This window comes from Triturus cristatus, chromosome 6 (genome assembly GCF_964204655.1).
Source record: "Triturus cristatus chromosome 6, aTriCri1.1, whole genome shotgun sequence".
Taxonomy (NCBI): domain Eukaryota; kingdom Metazoa; phylum Chordata; class Amphibia; order Caudata; family Salamandridae; genus Triturus; species Triturus cristatus.
In genome coordinates this window covers 36,515,134-36,538,373 of record NC_140589.1, presented here as the reverse complement: position 1 = coordinate 36,538,373, position 23,240 = coordinate 36,515,134, and the positions used below count along the sequence as shown (strand labels likewise).

The 23,240-nt window shown below is 50.3% G+C and overlaps 1 protein-coding gene across 9 annotated transcripts in view; it reads left to right on the top strand.

Moving 5' to 3' along the window:
• SLC29A1 (solute carrier family 29 member 1 (Augustine blood group)) overlaps positions 1-23,240 on the top strand; it is a 1,214,204-nt gene that overhangs the window by 1,010,655 nt on the left and 180,309 nt on the right. For all 9 annotated transcript variants that reach the window (XM_085610197.1, XM_085610199.1, XM_085610192.1 and 6 more), the window contains one exon: positions 19,289-19,334. The gene's annotated coding sequence lies outside the window, so the exon portion shown is untranslated. The remainder of the gene's footprint in view (positions 1-19,288; positions 19,335-23,240) is intronic.

The following is a 23,240-nucleotide window of genomic DNA, read 5'->3' as shown; positions in this document are numbered from 1 at the left end:
TCTGGCTGGGGTCATTTGCTGTGGGGTGCTGAGGTCCACCCTACTATAGCTCTGCAAACTGGGCCACGAACCACCTTACTCTCTGTGATGGCGAGGGTGAGCAGTGTCTGGCTACTCAGAACTCACCAGTCCCCCAACAAACACAATCCTATAACGTCCAGCCCAAAGGCTTCTTTTTTGTGGGCTGGTCATTGGCCAGTGTGAACTGAACTGCGCATGTCAGATTGGCTGGTGTTTTCTCTGTGGCCAGCCTGACATGCGCAGTTCAGGCCTCCAATGCAATGTTACCAGGTCGGTGACGCAGCAGAGAGAAAGCCCCGTCCGTCTCCTAAGGAGCTTGTCTTTGCCTGACGCAGCCAATCCTGGCACCGCTCTTATGCTGTTTAGTATTGTAATTAGCCTGAGAGCAGCGCTTGGATTGGCTGGGATGCTTAGAGCTTCTCTTGTGTCGGAACAGCAGGCACACATTGACAACCATGCGAGGCGGGACATTTCAGATGCCACGGTAAGATTTATGTTTATTTTTGGCAGTCTCTATGCTTCTAACAGATGGTAAATGCTTTATAAATAGATTGTGCCCCGATCACCTCTGCAATACGAATTTCATTCTGCACCTTTTGCTGGAAAATGAAATCCATACCGCAAAGGTGATCGGGGTGCATTCTGTTTATATGACATTTACTATCTGTTCTAAGCATATTTAAGATTTACACGCCTCACCACTTTCAGAATTTGCCAGCCGCCTCTGTAGCGCTGCGCCTTCGGTGGCTCGGATGCTATAGACCACAACTCGCGTTCAGCTGACAGACTCCGGCCAGCTCATCCTGCGTCGCTGTTTTCATTGCTACTAAACCAGTGTGACTCACTCCACCGTGATACTTACTACCCAATCCACACAAAGCATAAATATCTGACAGGTGCTTCTGTATCCACTAGCAAGGACCGTAACTTGGGGTCAGAGTGCAGGGCAGTTTGCCTGTGTCCTTTACTGACCACAGCAGGTACGCACTGGTTACAGGGCGAAGACACGGCGAAGACACTGGATGGTGGTGGACAACTGAGTCAAAGCGCAAGGCCAGTCCTTTACTGACCACAGCATGCATGCGCTGGGTGCAGGGGGAAACCACTGGACACTGGTGGACAACTGAGTCAAAGCGCAAGGCCAGTCTTTACTGACCACAGCATGCATGCGCTGGGTGCAGGGGGAAACCACTGGACGCTGGTAGACAACTGAGTCAAAGCGCAAGGCCAGTCCTTTATGGTCAGGTACAGCCGAGATCCCCTCCTCCCTTATCAATGCTAAAACAGTAACACGCCTAACACAAGGAATTTAATTTTTGGATTAGGGAGTCGTAAACCCCCGGCCGTATTTATTAACATAAAATTAAATCAACAATTTAAATGATAATATTTAAACAATACGCAGAAAAACCATTACATTGATTACTTGGATAGGTACAGGTGTAATTTTCCTAACCTTAACATATCTCTAATACAAATATATTCCTATCCGAATCTAAACATTACATAATCCATAATCATAACAATAACATTTCATTTTCTGCATATCCCTATTTTGAGCCTACGGCAAGGTCATTAACTGGTGCCAGATCCTTATCAAATTATGCCCACACTCCAACGGAGTGCGCATGCGCAGGGGGCCCGTTTACTGTGAGGGTACTTCCCCCCCCCCAGGTCGCCCCCGTATGCCCTTATGCCCGCCCTCCAACCGGAGTGCGCATGCGCAGGGGGCCCATTTCCCGTGAGGGTACTCCCTCCCCCCCCCCCCCAGGTCACCCACATACATCCTGTAAATTCTCTCCATAATGGGCCCTTGCAGTTATGCGCCATTTACTTGCGCCCTTGTGCACGTGCGGGGTGGCCAAGCATCCTAGAGGAAAAGCGTGACTCCCCCTCCCCGCAACCATCCAGCCAACCGGCTGTAACTGCCCCTGGAGTTCTATGAGAGACCACTTGTCCCTCCCCCTTGGGCGACGTCATTCAAGAATGGCGCCGCCCTCTAAGGACCTTAACCCCTTCAATGCCCCGCCCTTTCCCCTGCTGTGCCGGGCCTTTCATTAGCGGGCGGGGTCCATGACGAGATAGTCTCGTCATGGGCACAGCGCAACCGTGCTCCAGGACGAGACTATCTCGTCATGGGTATAGAAGAGGTTAAATTTACTGCTCACCAATCATGACCTTACCGCCACAGGCCTGCATAGTTGACCGACTATCAGGCCCCTCCGCAAAAACTCACCGAAAGGTCATGCCCTGCCCCTATACCCAACAAACTCGGGTAGAAGATCCTCCATAATGATTACAAATCCCTAACTTTGACAGATGGATGCCGTCTTTTAAGAAGCACGACTCTATAGTCTGGAGGTGTGGAACCCTAGATAGCCTCCCCTTAGGGGATCTTTGCAGTCCTCGTGCCCGGATGTACCCCGGGCATAGACGTGCCTACCCGCCTACTTCTGTAATTAGTATTTATGCCCAGCCCCCCTTATCACCCAAGCGTACCCGGTCATCCCCACCCCCGAGTGTAGGATAATAATGCGAGTAACAGCGCGATGTGCCCAATAGACACAATGCCCCAGACAGATACCCATTGCCGGTGGAAGTGCCCCATTGGAAGGCTACACCGGGCGGGCCCCTACGGGCCCCCAAGATCCCACATGATCATATCATGGGACACAACCTACACTGGACCACTATGTTCTGGGCTATGGTCTGCGCAAGCTTCTACCCCAACAGCTCGCCTACGATGGCACCTGCGAGCACAGGCGCCGTAATGGCATAATACCTTTTCCCGACCAGGGGTGTCGGATCCGCCTTTTAAAAACCTGGGTTCAGTCGCGCTGGCCAGGCATACACCTGTGAAGTAGCGTACTGCTAAAATACCACATCTGGCAATAACAAATGGTTGACACCTACACCTGTAAAGTAGCGTACTGCTAAATACCCTGGCTGGCAACAACAAATGGTTGACGCACTTATATTCAACCAATACAATGAATGGGCAGCACCACCTCACCCATGCACGCTGGCACCTATTGAGCTTTTCCATTGATCGCCCATCAGCCTTGATTCCGCTGCTTGCCATTCCCGTCCTGGATCTTCCGGTCCCCCTGCCTGCCCACATCTTGCAGTGGTGTGGAGCGCTTCCCATGTAACCGTCATGGATCCAGCACGTACATAGATGAAAATCAAACACAGATGATTAGTGTTTTTGTCTTTGGGTAAAAGATACAGTGTGATACAATGCGTGACACAAAACGAATGCAAGATATCATAGGCATCCAACACACTATAAGTGCACAAGCCATGAGCGGTAGGTACCGTGTGTCGCAGAAACCGAGTGCAGCGATACCGCGTGACAAACCATAGGCCTCTAATGCATGATCAGGTATATAGGGCGGACCGGTAGCGTGTGCCACAACCAGACATCCAAAGAAACAGTGCTCTGGCACCTGGGTGCAGAGATAGTGTGTGACACAATAAATTAGTAGTATGCATACATACAAGTAGAGCACATGGGTGCACCGGTACCATGTGACAACCACCGGCATATATTGCTTCACCCTCCTTGTTCTAATGCATAGGTGTCGTTGCGATGTGTGTCTAGATGCTTTTTCTGCACACGCGTGCTTAAGTACTCATGACTGCGTGACAGAAAGGCATGGGACGTACAGATGTGACATCATACGTGGCGATAATGCGCTTGGGTGACTTCACCTGGGCCAGCGCCTCGCAAGACTGACCTCAAAACCGTGGAATGGGTTGCTGTCACATGAGTGTTTCTATAAATTATATTAAAACCGACGTTTTATTGCGAGAGTCCAGCCTAGCATCAGTTGTATTGCGAGCAGAACTTTGAAACCAGACGTTCAATGAGAGCGCCCAGCATAGCACCGAATGCATTATCGTCAGACTTACAGCTGAGAGCGCCGAGCATCGCACCCGTTGTATTACGTGATAAACCGGTAAATATGCTGAATTTATCTTGCTTGTGAACTGGCCTAAATTTAATTAAACAGTGCCTGACTGTCCGACCCGAAACTGGGCCTTTAAAACACGTATTGAAATCAGAAGTTGTATTGTGAGAGCCTGGCCTAGCACAAGATAAACTGGTAATATGCTGAATATATCTTGCGAACTGACCTAGTTTCAATTTAACAGTGCGTAACAGTCTGACCCGAAACTGGGACTTTAAAACACGCATTGAAATCAGAAGTTGTATTGTGAGGGCCTAGCAGCATCAGTTGTATTACATAAGGAATTTTGAAATCGTATTTTCAATGGGAGCGCCTGACATAGCCCCAGTTCGATTACCTGAGGAACCTTGCCATTAGACTTACAATGAGCGTGCTTAGCCAAGGACTAATTGTATTACATGGGGACCCCTTTATATTTTGTTTTTTGCGTGGGAGCTTACATGATCCGCCCAGCATCACATGTGTTCAATGTCATTGTCAGGATATTCCGTTCGCCGGCTTCATGACCAGCCCCAAACACAAAACCTTGGGGCCTGCTAAAGCTGATGCCAACGCTTACCACGGTTCTCCCTGCCGAGCGCCGTTTCTAAAATACCTCGCCTGAAAATATCACGCGAGATATGACCCGATAAATGCAACCTTTGAAGGGGAAGGACAAGTGACATCTCCCCACTTGGATCCCCGTGAGAGGAGCTGCAAACAAAGTGAAATTCCCATGGCTATCCCACTGTATCCAACGTGAGGATGAATGTAACCCACTAATCCATTATAGAACGGGCTTATAAGTACATGCATCCCATGTACTTTGTTCTCTCGGAGGTATACACCAAATGCGCGCGCGCGCAACTAATTAAAGAATGGACCTGGAGTGCAAAGTTGAGTGCCGCAAGGGTAATACTCACGCTCAATATGACAGACGGTACACAGGACCCATATAAAGGTGAATCTGCACGACATGGCATCACACATATAGCAGATATACAAAGAGGAGGCGTAACTGCTGCCCAAGAAGTGATACACACAGTCCATGACAACCATACAAAGGTGGCCTTACCACCAGCCCCAGCCGTCGTGTGTGAGATACAAGGAATATCCAGGAGTCCTTACTGCCCAAAACATATACTAGATGGCACTACCACCCTCTACATCATGCAGATGGAACGAATATAATTAATTTATACAAATTAATAGGGGTAACAAGAAATGGTACGTATGGTAAATAACATAAGAAAGATGCAACCACTGCCCCGGTCATGATCAGTACAGGACATACGCATATACTAGATGTAAGTACTAGACCATGCATCATTGCTATGGAACATATGCAATACACAGAATGTATATTGACAACCGAGGACATGTGAATTACAGACTGGCATACAGAAGGTGCAACTATCGCGCAGCCGGTTCATAAACAACATACAGAATGTGTGACCACACCAGTACATCCCGACTAGGGAACGATACACTCCTTAGATGAAAAAAAACGCAAACCGGCCCATGAAATGCGTGGCACATAAATATATATTAGGTGCAGCCGCAATACGTGCATCATGAGCTATTAAGAGCAGATTTAACATCCCCTAGGGAAACCTAGATTTAGCCTGTCAGAGATGACCTTGCCTCCACAGCTGGGGATTGAACCCTTGCCTCTTAGGAAACTGCAACACCAAAGGCTGGCAACAGTGCTTCTGAGCGACGGCTCCTGCTATTTCAGGACATACCCTCAGAAATTTCAATTACAGCCCATGTCCTATGAAGTGTAGTATGTGACACAATGGGGTTTAAACTACCGCACTCAGACGGGAGACACACACCGTAAATGTAACTAAAACCCTGGACATAATATGTACAGTATAAGGCTAATATCACTTGTGTAAGTACGGCCCTGCCAACTGGGTCTGGCCTACATATATACACAGAAGAGCACTAACACTGAAAGAATACAGACAGCCCGTGGACGGTAAAATGCTACGCTGGTATGCCATAAGAAATAATCAAGCGGTGTTCGTACTGTCATGGACATATCCAAGACGCTAAGGGAATCACGGCAGGCGTAATGGCGCCTCGGTCAGAAAACTTATGGTACATAACAGTACGTGCATACGATCTAAGTGCCATCGCATCTATCATGCCTAAGATCACACATGGCTAACTAGAGAGCGAAGCACACAAGCGAGTTGTCATAAACCAGCGCTGTGTCAATTACACCTGCAATAAATGCACAACCTTCTTCAATTAAACGTGTTTAAAGCGCTCTGATGTATGCGAGTCTAGCTCACACTATATTCAACGCAGAGACGCATTCGGGGTTATCAAGTTTCCATTTCGGGACTTGTAACATTAGAGCGGACAAACCGCATCCTGCCCGGGGAATTTATGGACTATTTGCCGTTCCTGTGCCTCCCTACCGGACAAGCCCGTCAATGCCCAACAGATGAGTGAAGCCACACACAGCGGAAATACTTACACTACCATCACTGCAATCTGGTCTCACTGGGGAAAACAGCTTCCAGCAGGGGAGCCAGTCGTGCTACAAGAGGCCGTTGGTATGAACGTTGTTCCGATGAAGCTTATGCGACGTCGATCAAGCTGCCCAGACAGCGAATGAAAACCACCGCGATCCAAAATCACGAGTGCCGAATACCGCTCCAGTCGCGCACCGCCAGGACCTCTCCTGCCACGCCGATCCCAGCGCTCCAATCTTCAGATGCGGTAATGCGCCATCGCTCAAGCTGTCCACGTAGCAGAGCCTCGTAGCCCAGCCTGCAAAACAAAGAAAATATTAAAAGGTCCCAACGCGGGGCCGCCGACTTCCAGGATCCCGGTAGCAGATGTTGAGCAAATCTACACGCCAAATCCCTGGAAAACAAAGACAGACATAAAAAATACAGCCTCCTAGCGAGACTGTTGTCCTTAAGGGAGGTAGGCTGTGGGAGCGGCAAGCAAAGAGGTAGACTCCGCCGCTCCCCAGCCTTTTATTCCAACTCCATTCAAACCAGGCCGGTTCTAACCGGCCTAGCCTTGAGGCGATGCATGCCCCGGAAGTGATTACAATCACTTCCGGGGCACGCCCCAAAACGTAGCGACCCACGATTGGCAGGATGCGCCTGTCGCGTCACCCTTGCGCGCGACAGGCCTGCCCCTGTGTGGTCATCGGGGGCCGGCAGGACCGCCATACATGCGGCGTGTCCGATGCCGGCCCCGCCTTACTATACTGACCACAGCATGCATGCGCTGGGTGCAGGGGGAAACCACTGGATGCTGGTGGACAACTGAGTCAAAGCGCAAGGCCAGTCCTTTACTGACCACAGCATGCATGCGCTGGGTGCAGGGGGAAACCACTGGACGCTGGTGGACAACTGAGTCAAAAGCGCAAGGCCAGTCCTTTACTGACCACAGCATGCATGCGCTGGGTGCAGGGGGAAACCACTGGATGCTGGTGGACAACTGAGTCAAAGCGCAAGGCCAGTCCTTTACTGACCACAGCATGCATGCACTGGGTGCAGGGGGAAACCACTGGACGCTGGTGGACAACTGAGTCAAAGCGCAAGGCCAGTCCTTTACTGACCACAGCATGCATTCACTGGGTGCAGGGGGAAACCACTGGACGCTGGTGGACAACTGAGTCAAAGCGCAAGTCCAGTCCTTTACTGACCACAGCACGTATGCACTGGGTGCAGGGGGAAACCACTGGACGCTGGTGGACAACTGAGTCAAAGCGCAAGGCCAGTCCTTTACTGACCAGAGCATGCATGCGCTGGGTGCAGGGGGAAACCACTGGACGCTGGTGGACAACTGAGTCAAAGCGCAAGTCCAGTCCTTTACTGACCACAGCATGTATGCACTGGGTGCAGGGGGAAACCACTGGACGCTGGTGGACAACTGAGTCCAAGTGCAAGGCCAGTCCTTTAATGACCACAGCATGTATGCACTGGGTGCAGGGGGAAACCACTGGACGCTGATGGACAACTGAGTCAAAGAGCAAGGCAAGTCCTTTGCTGACCACAGTATGTATGCACTGGGTGCAGGGGGAAACCACTGGACGCTGGTGGACAACTGAGTCAAAGCGCAAGGCCAGTCCTTTACTGACCGCAGCATGCATGCACTGGGTGCAGGGGGAAGCCACTAGGCAGTGGCGGTCTTGTAGCCTACAGCAGCCTGGAAGATTGGTTCATAACAGCCACATATTGTACAGAGTGAGCCTGACCACTTCCAACAAGATTTGAGAGGAAGGGGCGACTATATATGTGTTTACAAAAAACAATGCAAATCCCCCAGGGCTGCTGGCTGGCTGTCTGTCCGGCTGGCTGATGATCTCTATGCCCATCAACCCTTAAAACCATATCCCTGCGCCTCGGCATGCTCGGGGTTTTCAAGTGTCCCATGTGGTCAGTGCAGCCTTGCCTTCTAATGTACCTTAGACAATGAAAATAAGGGTGGGTAGAACGCGTGAAGTAACATGAGGCTCCGGTCAAAAGTCAAGACTTCATTCCAGTCCATCATTTTGTACCCATTTTATCAATCCTGGCGTGGTGGTTCTGCTCCAATCGGAACTGTCCAACCCGAGCTGCCAAGCTCCAGATGGAAACGCAAGCAAGCCCAGACCGGTTTTGGCCCAGCTGGGCCTCCTCAGTGAGGGGCAACGCTAGTCCACTGACCAGTGAGCACAACTTACCTCTCAGCACCCGTCTCTCTCACGGTGTCTACTGTAGCACAGGAATAGTGGTGGAAGGCATGCTTGAATTACCTTTGTCTGGTAAACATTGAGTGAGGAGATTCCACATGACTTGTGCTTGCACCGCCTACACAGACAGGTGTGTGTGCAGGGTGTGTTGGGGTGGTACTCAAATGCCTTCACGAGCAGCTGTTTGTCCTAGCTATCTCTCTTCCTTCTTGCTTTCTGTCTCTCTCTATATCTCTCCTCTTCCATCTTTTTTTCAACTTTGTCTCGTTTTCTCCTACTCTACCCCTCATGTCTCCAGTCTCTCTTCCTTGATGTCTCTTGTCATTCCTGGCCTGTCACCATTCTTCGCCTCACCCGTCTCCCATCTGCTTTCTTTGCTACCTTTCCCATTTCATTTGTCCCCCTATATCTCTCTGTGCATCTTTCTCCTCTGCATCTCTCTCTTTACCACCTCTTTGTCTCTTGTAATGTATTCGTCTCTCTTGTGTTGTTGGCCGTCATTCCCCTCTTGCCTGTGAGTGTCTTACTTCTACTGTATTTCTCACTGGTTTTGGCTCCATTTCACACACACACTTAGCACTCTCTTTATAACTTCTCTCTCTCTCTCACACACACACTTGTGTGTCTGTGGTATCCTCTCACTCTCTCCAGCCTGTTGGTCGCCTTACCTCTTTCTCACCTCCGCTCTGTTTCTCTATCCCTTTTTGGTCTTTCTTTTTTCAGCTTTCCTCACTTCTCTTTGTAATGTCTCTTGTTTGCTCCCTCTCTTCCTGCCACCCCCTCTCTGTCACCTGTGTCTTACTTGCCTGGCTCTTTATAGCCGTCTCTCCCCCTTCTCATAGACTTCTGTCCTCTCTTCTATCCCTCCCAAACTTTTAATCTTATTCTAACCTTTCTCTTCTTGACCTCTCACGTTCTCTTCTTGACCTTTCACATGTTCTCCCTTTCTTCTCTTTCTCTTAATCATATTTTTCATGTGCCCCCACCTCTCCTCTACTGTTCTTCCCCCGCCTCTATTTTGCTCTCCCCTCTCATGTTCTCAGCAATAGGGAGAGAGACACAGAGGCACCTTCTCACCAGGGTCACCTCCATCACATATCCCAGCCTGGCACACATGAAAGAGCAGGCTGCCATGAGGCACCTTCTCACCAGGGTCTCCACTATCACAGTTCCCAGCCTGGCACACATGAAAGAGCAGGCTGCGGCCATGAGGCACCTTCTCACCAGGGTCTCCTCCATCACAGATCCCAGCCTGGCACACATGAAAGAGCAGGCTACCATGAGGCACCTTCTCACCAGGGTCTCCTCCATCACATATCCCAGCCTGGCACACATGAAAGAGCAGGCTGCGGCCATGAGGCACCTTCTCACTAGGGTCTCCCTCGCTATCACAGATCCCAGCCTGGCACACATGAAAGAGCAGGCTGCGGCCATGAGGCACCTTCTCACCAGGGTCTCCTCCATCACGGATCCCAGCCTGGCACACATGAAAGAGCAGGCTGCGGCTATGAGGCACCTTCTCACCAGGGTCTCCTCCATCACAGATCCCAGCCTGGCACACATGAAAGAGCAGGCTGTGGCCATGAGGCACCTTCTCACCAGGGTCTCCTCCATCACATATCCCAGCCTGGCACACATGAAAGAGCAGGCTGCGGCCATGAGGCACCTTCTCACTAGGGTCTCCCTCGCTATCACAGATCCCAGCCTGGCACACATGAAAGAGCAGGCTGCGGCCATGAGGCACCTTCTCACCAGGGTCTCCTCCATCACGGATCCCAGCCTGGCACACATGAAAGAGCAGGCTGCGGCTATGAGGCACCTTCTCACCAGGGTCTCCTCTATCACAGATCCCAGCCTGGCACACATGAAAGAGCAGGCTGCCATGAGGCACCTTCTTACCAGGGTCTCCTCCATCACGGATCCCAGCCTGGCACACATGAAAGAGCAGGCTGCCATGAGGCACCTTCTTACCAGGGTCTCCTCCATCACGGATCCCAGCCTGGCACACATGAAAGAGCAGGCTGCCATGAGGCACCTTCTTACCAGGGTCTCCTCCATCACGGATCCCAGCCTGGCACACATGAAAGAGCAGGCTGCCATGAGGCACCTTCTTACCAGGGTCTCCTCCATCACGGATCCCAGCCTGGCACACATGAAAGAGCAGGCTGTGGCCATGAGGCACCTTCTCACCAGGGTCTCCTCTATCACAGATCCCAGCCTGGCACACATGAAAGAGCAGGCTGCCATGAGGCACCTTCTTACCAGGGTCTCCTCCATCACAGATCCCAGCCTGGCACACATGAAAGAGCAGGCTGTGGCCATGAGGCAGCAGTTGCTGTTCATTATTCAAAAGATCCCACTGTCACTGCAAAGCTGGGTGAGGGGCCCCTGGAGGGTGGGGTAAGCCTGTGGCCCCACATGCTGTGGGCCCTGTGTTATATCCCTGGTGGATGTAGGTTGTACACCCGCCGTCCTGGTTCGACTCATGTGTCGAGGGAGTCTGGGCTTTGCAGCAGACATTGGGCCTGATTTAGATCTCGGTGGATGGGTTACTCCGTCACAGCATCCCATCCCCTGAAATATAAGTTTCATAGGATTGATATTTGGCAAACAGGACACTCCATCCCTCACAGCGCCACTCTTCTTGTGTGGGGGATCATGGTGGTGGCCTTGCTCAGCACAAGGTGTGCGGCACAGTCTCGGGGAAGTGGCTTGTGTAGAGGCACCTGTTTTCAGCAGCGTCATTCTCTTGCTCAGCTGCAGCCCACAGGCCAAGCTCCTCAAGGCAGTGACTTTGGGAGCATTTGCAACTACAGGGCTGATCAGGATTCTGTTTCGGCAGCAACGCTGCTTTCGTCTCCTTGTCGTCAGCAGCAGCCCCCATCCCTTGAGCCCACCTGCAACAGTCTTGCTACCGAACTGTGCAGCGACATGGCGGCCCCTTTCCCAGCACGGCTCACTCCAGGATCCCTCTCTCAAAGTGCCAGCTTTCTCCGAGGTGTCTCGTGTCGGAAACGCACTTGGTTTCTTCTCCCGAATAGTCCCTCCTCTCACGCGGCCAGGTAAACTTCCCTCTCTCAGCAGACAGACGGGCGCCTAGGCTCCTCAATAACTAAAACAATGATTCACTGTAGACTCATTTCAATATTGCCATTTACTGGTGGCGTCTTCCATTTGTTTAAGAATTGTTAAATGGGTGGATTATGCATCCCGTCCCTGGGAAATATCAATACCGAAATTAGTGTTTGCATTTGTACTATTATCCCAGGTTTCTGCATAACATATTGGACCCACACTTGTATAGGCGTATAAGTCCTAGGCTCTCAGCTTCTCAGCACAAAGTGTTGACTTCTGATGACACCTCCTTCCTCTGGGAGACTAGCTGGCTGTCAGGCAGACACCAGCCCCACTTGCACAGCAGCATGGACAGCAGCCCCGCTTGCGCAGCATCCCGGACACCAGCCCCGCCTGTGCAGCAGCAGCCCGGACTCCAGCCCCGCCTGCGCAGCAGCAGCCCGGACTCCAGCCCCGCCTGTGCAGCAGCAGCCCGGACTCCAGCCCCGCCTGCGCAGCAGCAGCCCGGACTCCAGCCCCGCCTGCGCAGCAGCAGCCCGGACTCCAGCCCCGCCTGCGCAGCAGCAGCCCGGACTCCAGCCCCGCCTGCGCAGCAGCAGCCCGGACTCCAGCCCCGCCTGCGCAGCAGCAGCCCGGACTCCAGCCCCGCTTGTGCAGCAGCAGCCCGGACTCCAGCCCCGCTTGTGCAGCAGCCCGGACTCCAGCCCCGCTTGTGCAGCAGCATCCCGGACACCAGCCCCGCCTGTGCAGCAGCAGCCCGGACTCCAGCCCCGCCTGCGCAGCAGCAGCCCGGACTCCAGCCCCGCCTGTGCAGCAGCAGCCCGGACTCCAGCCCCGCCTGCGCAGCAGCAGCCCGGACTCCAGCCCCGCCTGCGCAGCAGCAGCCCGGACTCCAGCCCCGCCTGCGCAGCAGCAGCCCGGACTCCAGCCCCGCCTGCGCAGCAGCAGCCCGGACTCCAGCCCCGCCTGCGCAGCAGCAGCCCGGACTCCAGCCCCGCCTGCGCAGCAGCAGCCCGGACTCCAGCCCCGCCTGCGCAGCAGCAGCCCGGACTCCAGCCCCGCTTGTGCAGCAGCCCGGACTCCAGCCCCGCTTGTGCAGCAGCCCGGACTCCAGCCCCGCTTGTGCAGCAGCCCGGACTCCAGCCCCGCTTGTGCAGCAGCCCGGACTCCAGCCCTGCTTGCACAGCCGCTCGTCAAGTACTCTGCGAAGTACTCCCTTCCGTGGTTAACAACAAGAGACTGGAACAAATTGGGGGAATTCTACTTTAATACACATTTTCCAGACTGGGTGTACATCTTCTGTCTGAGTCTGAAAAGTCATTTGCGCTCCTCTTTCAAATGCCATCTCCTGGCTGCTCCACTCCAACCAGACACAGCCTTTTTACAAACAAATGTCTCTGGCAGCTGGTAGGAATTGGGCTGGCTCCAAGCAGGAGTTCCCGAAATATGGGAATAATGAAGCGTGAGTTCTCTGCACCTCACAATCATCATGGATAGCTGAAAGGGTAGGCCTCATCCAGGGCAACAGAAACAGCAGGCCCGCTCCTCACCCTTGCCATCCACCAAATGGCAAAGCTCAGGAAGAAAGGATCAGCGGTCACTTGCTGACAAGGCCCTCATTGGGTCGGTCCCCATCCTCCTTGCTTCTGCGTCTGGGTGTCCAGCCACAGCAACGCAGCTAACAGACTTCCACTGTCTGAGGATGCTGACCGCTCGCTCCATCTTGTGCCATCCTAATCCAGGGGCATCTAAAATGGATCTGACAGGCCCCAGTACTCAGATTTGCACAACATTCACCGTCCTACTACCACACATTTGATACATATATGTGCTGTACATAAGCACGTGGCTTGCACACACAATGGTGGTGCAACGATCTCACTTTCACATAACCGTGTGAGTTTACACAGGAGTGGTCAGTAGACAATACTCTCACTGACACAGAAAAAAGGTCTGGTCACACTGCAGATTATTACTGCCACCTCCGCTTGCACGTACGCATGTGGCATGCACACAAAATGTTAGCGCAAGGATCTGAGTTTCACATAATAGTATAAGTTTACACAGCAGGGGTCAGTAGACACACCCACTACCGGAAGTGATTTCTCATGAGCCAACATTGGGTAATTCTTCATTCCTTAGTGTCCATCAGGAATGGAGGTAGTAGGCTAAAGCAGGGCCGTCTTTAGCGCTGATGGCGCCAGGTGCAACAATAATTTTTGGTGCCACACCCATGACCGCCTCCACCGATTTGCTCATACCACCAGGCAAAAGTGCCCCTCATCTCTCCAATCATGTTATTACTCAAAAAGGCGCCCCCCACTGAGGTCAGCACCCCCTCTACAGGTCAGTGCCCAGTGCGGCCGCACCAGTCGCACTTCCCTAAAGCCGATCAGGTTGGCTGAGATATGGTTTGAGTGACCACAAAATAAAACAAGTGTTAGCAAAGACAATACTTTGATCTTTAAAATTACTGGTCACTAAGCTACTGCCTTGGCCAGTGTTTCTGGATGCACGGGTGACAATTTTTGAATACATTTTACCATTCTTAATTATTGGAATACCATTCCATCATGGCAGACCTGCTGAAATCCATGCGTCTGCCATCTTGGAGTGATGTCGGAAATATAGAGTGTGGCAGAAAGCATTCAAAGACGGTTGACCACACATGCATTGGCAGCCATGGTTGAATGTCTTTGCATATGTTCGCGTTCTTTACCATGTCAAGATAGTAGACACATTTAAAAGCAACGTGTCTACCAGGTTGGAATGCTAATGAATATTTTTTGCCATGCTTTCTCATTGGTTTATCATGCTAAAAGTGCACTCTTCTGTGTGACGATGAAATGTCATCACTCGCAGTGAGGGAGACCAATGGCTAAATGGATTGACTCACTGGCAGGTGCTGTGGTGGGCGGGAGCAACATATGAAAGACAGCTCAACAGACCAATGACTGAAGAAAGCTGGCCCAAAGCTCCCTATATGTAAATATTATACATGTAAGATTTAAAAAAAAACAAAAAAAAAATGAATCTGGCCAGACAGCTAAAGCGGTCTCAATAGTGAGACCTAAAAAGCTAAGCCTTTCGACTTATTTGTCCTATTTTAAACATTTCAAGAGCCTCGACATACATGAAGTCCTTACTTCCACTAAGCAAGCGTGCCCAAGTTCGGGTTTGAGTAAGAATTTATTTTGCAGCTAGGGTTGTGCAGAAGCGATCGGACACAGCTCCTCAGAAGGATCAACCATGGTGGTACTAGAAAGGCCAAGTGGGTCCAGGGGATGGCCTGCCCAGTTTTCCAGCATAACCCGGGCTGAGTTAACCACCGTGGCCTTGTGCCATGCTCACCTCTAGCTCAGAAATGTGTTCTTTAACGAGGAGCGTGGCTTTAGGGGGTGTTTGGGGTTTTACACCCCCTTAATAGTTGTATTTTGTGATGAATAGTTGGGTACTGGAGCTTTCAGTCGGGTATGGTGAGGCGTCTGTCGGATTTCACCTGGGATTTTTGCATGCGCGCACCGACCAACAAAACCACACACACGCTCTCTCACATCTGTTTTGAAAGCCCTAAAAATGTTGATTATTTATCAAAATATTGTTTCTCTCGGTCAGTGCTCCTACCAATGGGCATTCATCTCCCTTTTCACAATCCCCTGGACTCCTCTCACGTGCCCTGCTTGTCCTTTAATGTATTTTAACATTATATGCCAGTGATTGTCGTGAAATCTTAAGCACCTCCCCCTTCCCCCGCCCCCCCCCCCCCCCCCCCCCCCCCCCCGGTGCAGGAGTCGAGCTGCACCCGGGCACTTGGCCAGTCATTCTGCCTCTGTGGTGGGCAGGACTTGCCACCGTGCGGGCATGGATTCCATGACAAAGCACTCAGGATGCTTGCCAGGGTTCTGTGGTGGAGCGGTGGGTCCTGCCCTCGTCGGGAGTTGGGGGCGGTGACGAGATACAATTGGTGGTTCGGCACTCAAGAAAAGTATGGCAGGGTACATTTAAGGGTAGTCTCACCAGGGGGCACTGGGGCTGCCACTGGAGTACCGTGCACCGTTTGTATCCCCCCGCCTGGTATCTTGGGAGAAGGTGCCACTGGGGATGAGTGCTTTTCATCAGTTTTACCATTGATCCCACATCACATCAGTAAAAAAACACGGAATCTCTCAATCAGGCGTGCGAAAAGCACCCTCCCTGGGACTCATCATGCTTTGTACTATTGAATAAAATATACAAGGGAAACTGCAGAGGGCACCGGATCATTCCGTGCAAATATTTCCCTTGCCCTCCTGAAGTTGGTTGTGGAGCGAACAAGAGAGTGCCTTGTGACCCCCACAGAGAGCCTCGATCCGGCTTGGCCCCGCCAAGGCACTGCAGGTGCAACGGAGGAGTGAGATCTGCACATAATGGTGCAGATCGCCGCTGCCCGAGACAGGTCCTCATCTCGCGGAAGCCAAGCCCTTCAACAGCTCACTTGTCCGGCTTCTTCTTTCCGTTCTTGTGTTTTCAGTCCTGGGGAGCTCCTTTCATCTAATTGGAGATCCCTGGACCTGTCACCGAGACCTACCCCAAGACAGCTTGAGATCCATGGACTGGGGACGGGGCACTCCCATCTAAGTCAATTATTCAATCGGGATTCATGAAGAGCAGCAAATCGCCTGCGAGGGTCTTGTGGTGCTGGAGTTGCTAGCTGCTTCTTGGTGATTTGATCATTCGAAGAGTTAGGCCTTAATTCCTTTCTTGAATTGCCAAAGTGATGGGGTGCTACTGAGGTGCAGGGGAAGGTTGTGCTAAACTTTGGCCACTAGGTGTGGGAAGAAGCGCCCTCTGCGAGGACGAGAATGGTGGATTGTAGGTGTATGGTCGGTTGGTGGAAGGTCATGCATTTGTTGATGAACCCTGATCCTTTGTTGTGCAGGGCTTTTATGATGGGTCAACATCTTGAACTGGCATCTCTTCTGGATCGGGAGCCAGTGCAGCTTCTTGAGGTGAGGTGGGATGTGGGTCCCTTTGGGGAGGTCGAGAATGAGTCTTGCCGCTGAGTTTTGTATTATCAACAGTGTCTTCAGGAGGCGTGCAGTGATTCCTATGTAGAGTGTGTTCCCATAGTCCAGCCTGCTGGAAATGAGGGCCTGTGTGACGGTTCTTCTGGTGGTGGCTGGGAGCCACCTGACGATCTTGCGGAGCATGCGCAGGGTGTGGAAGCAGCAGATGTGGCTGAGTTTACCAGTTTCTTCATAGATAGCTTGCTGTCTAAGAAGATGTCGAGGTTGCAGGTGTGGTCTGTCAGGGTGGGGGATTTGCAGAGTTCAGCAGGCCATTATGTGTCATTCCAAGGTGAGGTGTTGATCCCAAAGATGAGGACTTCCGTCTTGTCCGTGTTGATGTCTCAGGAGGCCTAGCCTAGGACACCTAGAGATCACTTGACTGAGGGAGCTACTCTCCTCTAACGGCAGGTCTATGTACAGGGGAAGTGACTGAGATCTGGCCAGGGGTGCTTGAGATATCTTGACTGAGAGAGCTACTACTCCTCTAATGGCAGGTCTCTGTATAGGTCAAGTGGCGGAGAGCTGGCCCGGGGTAGCTTTAGATCTCCTAACTGTGGGAGCTACATGCATCTAACTTTAGATCTCTGGACAGGTTACTGAGATCTAGCCTAGTATATCTTGAGATCTGTGGATTGGGGGAGCTATTCTCTTCTAACTGCAGACCTCTGGACTGGGCGGGTTCCTGAGATCTGTGGACCAAGTGGAGCTACTCCCATCAAACTGGCTCTGGACTGGGTAGGTTACTAAGATCTAGTCTAGGACAGCATGAAATCTATGGACTGGGGTTGTCTCCTATATAACTGGACGGCTCTAGGCTGGGGGGGATACAGAGGTCTGTGGACTGGGGGGAGCTACACCCATCTAGCTTGCTCTGGACTGGGAAGGTTACTGAGATCTAGTCTAGAACAGCTTAAGATCTATGAACCGGAAGAGGTGCTTTTATCAAACTGGAGGTCTCTGGACTGGGGGCGTGGCTGCGATCATGCTGCAGACAACTTGAGATCTTTTTGCTGGAAGAGAACTGCCATGGAATAACTGAGATCTCTGGCAAGGAAGAGAAATGCCATGCAATAATTGAGATCTCTGGGCTGGAAGAGAACTGCCATGCAATAATTGAGATCTCTGGGCTGGAAGAGAACTTCCATGCAATAATTGAGATCTCTAGGCTGGAAGAGAACTGCCACGCAATAATTGAGATCTCTGGGCTGGAAGAGAACTGCCACGCAATAGTTGAGATGTCTAGGCTGGCAGAGAACTGCAATGCAATAGCAGATTTCTGGACTGGAAGAGAATTGCCATGCAATAATTGAGATCTCTGGGCTGGCAGAGAACTGCCACGCAATAATTGGGATCTCTGAGCTGGAAGACAATAATTGAGATCTCTGAGCTGGAAGAGAACTGCCATGCAATAATTGAGATCTCTGGGATTGAAGATGACTGCCATGCAATAATTGAGATCTCTGGGCTGGAAGAGAACTGCCATGCAATAACAGATCTCTGGGCTGGAAGAGAACTGCCATGCAATAACAGATCTCTGGGCTGGAAGAGAACTGCCATGCAATAATTGCAGTGACGGCTCACATAGGTAAGAGCGGTGAGGCAGGGGCGGGGTAGGGTAGAGAGGGGGAAGTCGACAAACGACAGGATAAGTAATATTAAATAAATAAATAAAACCACTTACCTTGCGCTCACTGCATCGGCCACTCAGTTATGCGGCGAGTGCAAGGTAAGTGGTTTTATTTAATATTACTTATCCCGCCATCTGTCGACTTCCACCATCTCTCACCACGCCCCGCTCCATCGCTCTTACCTGTGCGAGCCGCTACAGAATAATTGAGATATCTGACCTAGGGGGGCTACTGACCTAACCTGGGACAGCTTGAGCTCTATGGAGTGCACAGGCTAGTCACACCTGACACGCACAACATAAAATATTTTTGTTGAGTGAGATACTGACATGCAACTGTCTCTTGATTGGGTGACTGATCTCTTGACTGGGTGAGTGACTGACATCTGGGCCTTGCCCCAGACGCGCTTCTCACTCCTGACAGGAACAACTGAAGAGCTTCCGGTGGAGTGACCTACTTGTATCTCACTGGTGAGCTCTTGACGGGAGGAGTTGATTGCACCTGATGTAGGATAGCGTGACCCTTGTGCTAGGTGAGCTGCTCTCACCCGACTTGGGGCACTTCGAGATGTATGTTAATGAATGAGCTCTCTGTGAATGAATGAGCTCCTTACATAGAACACGAGCAACTGAGGGTGTTTGGACGGTGTGAGCTACTTGCTAACGAGGGATGTCTTGCGGTCTCTGGGCGGCATGTACTATTCAGACCTCACACGCAACACCTTGAGCTGTCTCTGGCATACTGAAATTTCAAATCTGTGTTTACAGTCAAAAGTGACAAATGGGTAATCTTTGTCAATCGTCGTTATTGATTTTATGCCATTTTTGTGAAATGTTTTTTCTGTTTCTCCTCCAGGAAGAACACAGCTGCACAGTGTGTGGTGGGTCAAGCCCTGCCTCAGGTATGTGGTTTTAACAATTTGAACCTGTATTGATGTAAGCTGAATCCATATATCAGAAGCCTCTGAGATGAGTTCTAGAGATCTGTGTAGCTCTGTATTGGTATTATTAGGAGATGCTCCCTAGAAACCAGTTTGGTGTCTAGAGGGATCACATTTTGTGCAGACCCAGCACAAGACTTTCATGACAACATGAATGTGTCGTGACTACGCTGCTGGTCCCTATAACACCAACTATTACAACAGCAGCAATGGGATTCGAATTGCACACCCACAGCGAGTAGTTAAAAGTGAAAAGTGTAAGGTGTAAATGAGTCAAACATACATTTCTTATGTCTGTGTGAATTCAGTTCCTTGCTATTAACAAAAAGTGCCCTACTACTGGAACAACCTTCTATCTGCAGATGTGGAAGGCTGATCGAAACATCAGTCACCCACAGTCATGAACACTGCACCGGGCGGACGCCAACACTGAACGCGAGACAGTAGTTCTGATAAATAAACTGTCCAAAGTTGTAGCTATAACTGTGGTGGTCTTTTCTAGCGGTGCCACACATCCCACTGCATCAACTGGGATAAAACATGTTTCGTCCAAAGGACTTTTTCAAGGCTGTAATCCATTGGCGTAGGTCCTCGACACCAGTGGTTTTTAACCAGAGATCCATGGACACCAGGGAGGGTTGCAATTGTTTAGGAAATTAAATAAAATAAGCAGTTCAGTGGCGTGCATATATACATAAAAAAGCTAAACTGAATATTTGAAAATGCTTTGTAATTGTAAAGGAACTTGGGATTGGTGGCTGAACATGAAGCTGCTGTCCTTACCTTGGTTCGTGGGATCGGTGCAAGTACAGCAATGGAATCTAGTTTGGACGATTGATGGCCTCAATGGCGCGTGCTAACAAAAAGAGCACGCGTTAGGAGCAGAAGAGACACCGTGATATGCTGTAGTCTAGCAGCACGAGGGCGTGATGGTGGGTGAGGCCTGGAGACCAGTCCAAGGGAAGGTCTCAGTGGGTCCTGTAAATGGAGGAATGACATTTTGACAGACACGTCAGCGACTGTCAAGATGGCTGTGTCCCCATGGGAGAGTGTTTAAATGGCCTTGATAGTGGGTGTTATAAGGTGGGTTTATGATAATTTGACAGATGCAAGCAGTGTTCACAGAGCCTGAAGAGCACTGTAAGACATCTGTCAGAAGGAGATATAGCAAGAACATCATGGGTGTAAGACAAGTGGGGCCTGTGAAGATGGGCTAGAGTAGGCCACAAACTTTCAGTTTTCGAGCAGCTGATCATGAGTAGTCTTAGAGCCATCGAGTGAGAGATCAGAGTGTGAAGTGAGTTTTTAAAGGGAAGCACCTCTGAGTGTTTTTCTCATTGAAGCAATAGAAGTCAAAGGAAGAGATAAGGTCACAGAGGGAGTTGCTGTACAATAAAGAGTAGAAGCTCCAATGCTAGTCTTGCATGGCGTCCACCGGAGTGGGAGGGGGGGGACTAGGGCTGGGCCAAGCACTATAGGATGGATAAAGGACAGCTGAGGAGGTTGGGGAAAACATTGGGGCTGTGGTCAAAATACAGAGTGATATCAGAGTATCATGTTCGATATCGTGACCAGCTGTATCGAAGATGTCCAGTAAGTTGAGGAGAATTGTGGGCGATAAACTGTTGTGGTGTGCCGAAGTCATGCTTATGGAAATATGAGCTACAAAGCAGTCTCGAGCATGAGCACAGGGCATTGAAGCCGGGCAGGAAAAGATGAAGTTGGTTGTGAGTGATAAAAAGTAAGCCTGTTCAACACGGCACTGTTCAAGAAAGCGCAGGTTTGATACTGGCAATGGTTGCAGACAAAGTGTCAAGACGTTGCTTTTCAGAAGTGATAGTCCCATCACACACTTGAAGCATATTAGAACATAGGAATGTTGAGTGCTCCATTGAAGACCATGACATGCTCCGGGCTTCTAATGGCTGCTAAAATCCCGGAGAGCAACATTCCAGCTGTTGCTGTGAACAAAAGCCTCTTGGACCTCAAGGGGATATAAACCCCCTGGGGCTCCAAGAGGCCTTCATTTTTACAAATTAGAGCATTCTGCCCTCTAGAGACAGAATGTTCTAATAGCCTTAGAGCCCTCCGTAGCGGGCTCTACCTGCCACTAAAGGCTCGCTACCTTGAGCGGGCCTTTAATGGCCGGTAGAACCCACTACGTCTGGCTCTAAGGCTATATTAGAAAATTGAAATGCTGGGAGCTCGACTGAAGACAATTAGCATTCTGGGGTTCTAATGGCCGGTAAAAGCCCAGAGCTCCAACATTCAATGTTTGTCGTTCACAGAACATAGGCCTCACGTAGCCCGAGGGGATAACAAAGCCTTTGGGCTCCATGACGCCTTTGTTTTATGTATTAGAACATTCTGCCCTCTAGTGGCAGAATGTTCGAATAGCCTTATAGCCCTTTGTAGCTGGGCCATACCAGCCATTGAAGGCCTGCTTGCCTTTGACTCGGGCCTTTAACACTGGAGCGGGCCCTTAATGGGCGTGCTGTAAGGCTATAGTGTTTAAATACTGCTAGTTGAAGACGTGGAGTAAATGGCTAGATGAGGGATATCCATCGGGCAAAGTAGCAAACAGAAGTACAATAAAATCTGTCTGCTATTGAAGTAATACTGCCGGCATTACCGTGGGTGGAGTAGAGGATGCATCAGTGGTGGGAAGGGCAGGCTGCTGGTGGGTCATGTTGAAGTCCCGTTTGGCTACTTGGCATTCGACCGTGGTACTGGCAGACGTGGCACTAAAAGTAGTTTTATTTCCTCACAACCACTGACTCGCCAACATTCCATGGGCCAGATGTACGTAGATAATCGTTTACAATTACCAAATAGTGAATTTTTGCGATTCGCTTTTTGGTAATCGCAAACACTAATATACTAAAGTGTGCTTTACACTTTGTGCGATTCCCTGTGGGTTGCAAATAGACCTACCTCATGAATATTAATGAGGGAGGTCTCGAATTGCGACCCATTGGGAATCGCAAAAAATCGCAGGGATGGTGGCCTGCTGGGGTCAACAGACCACCATGTCTGTGATTGCTCTACAAAAAGAGAAACTTGGACGGCGGACTGTTATTTCTGCACCTCACGCTAGTTTCATAGAGTACAAGTCCTGCGCAACAAGCCCCGGCACCAGCCGCATAGTGATGCCTCTGTGTTCCAGATCCTGATTGTAGCGAGGGGTGGGCATGCGCCAGGTAAAGAAGTCCAGAGAATCGGTATAGTGTTTCAAAAAGTCTTTATTTCAAATCGATTGATTCACACGATATACGAGCATTACACTCAGCCAACGCGCTTCGTTCTCACATGGTGAACTTTATCAGGGCTGAAAAGAGGCATAAAGTAGCACAATCAAAGGGAATATAACAATAAATTATAAACAGGAGGGAAAAGGAAGATAACACATGACAGGAATAAAAGTGCAGAACAGTTTGAGACCAGAATTAATATAAAATTCAGACAAAAAAAACATACTGAACATTACAGTACAATCCAATGCTGCGTGTGAAAAAGAGTGCACTGTATGGCACCGTATGTAGTGCACGATGTACATAAAAACAAGACACGTAATCTTAAACAGGCTATTAGCACAATAAAATATTATTTCCATAGAAAAACCGGAAAAGAGGACACTCAGGTTGTGTATGGGTAATGTGGGGAAGAGGGAAAAGAGAATAAGAACCCATGCAAGGAGAAACCAGGTGGGTTATTTGAAAGTAAAAAAAGAGGGGGAAAGGAATAAATCTGTCTAGGCACCCCATTATTGACAGCCTAAACGGTGTGTTGAAAGCAAAAAAAGAAGTGAAATGAGAATGGGAGATGAGAAAAATAAAAACAAGCGGGGGGAGAGAGACGGTCTATATT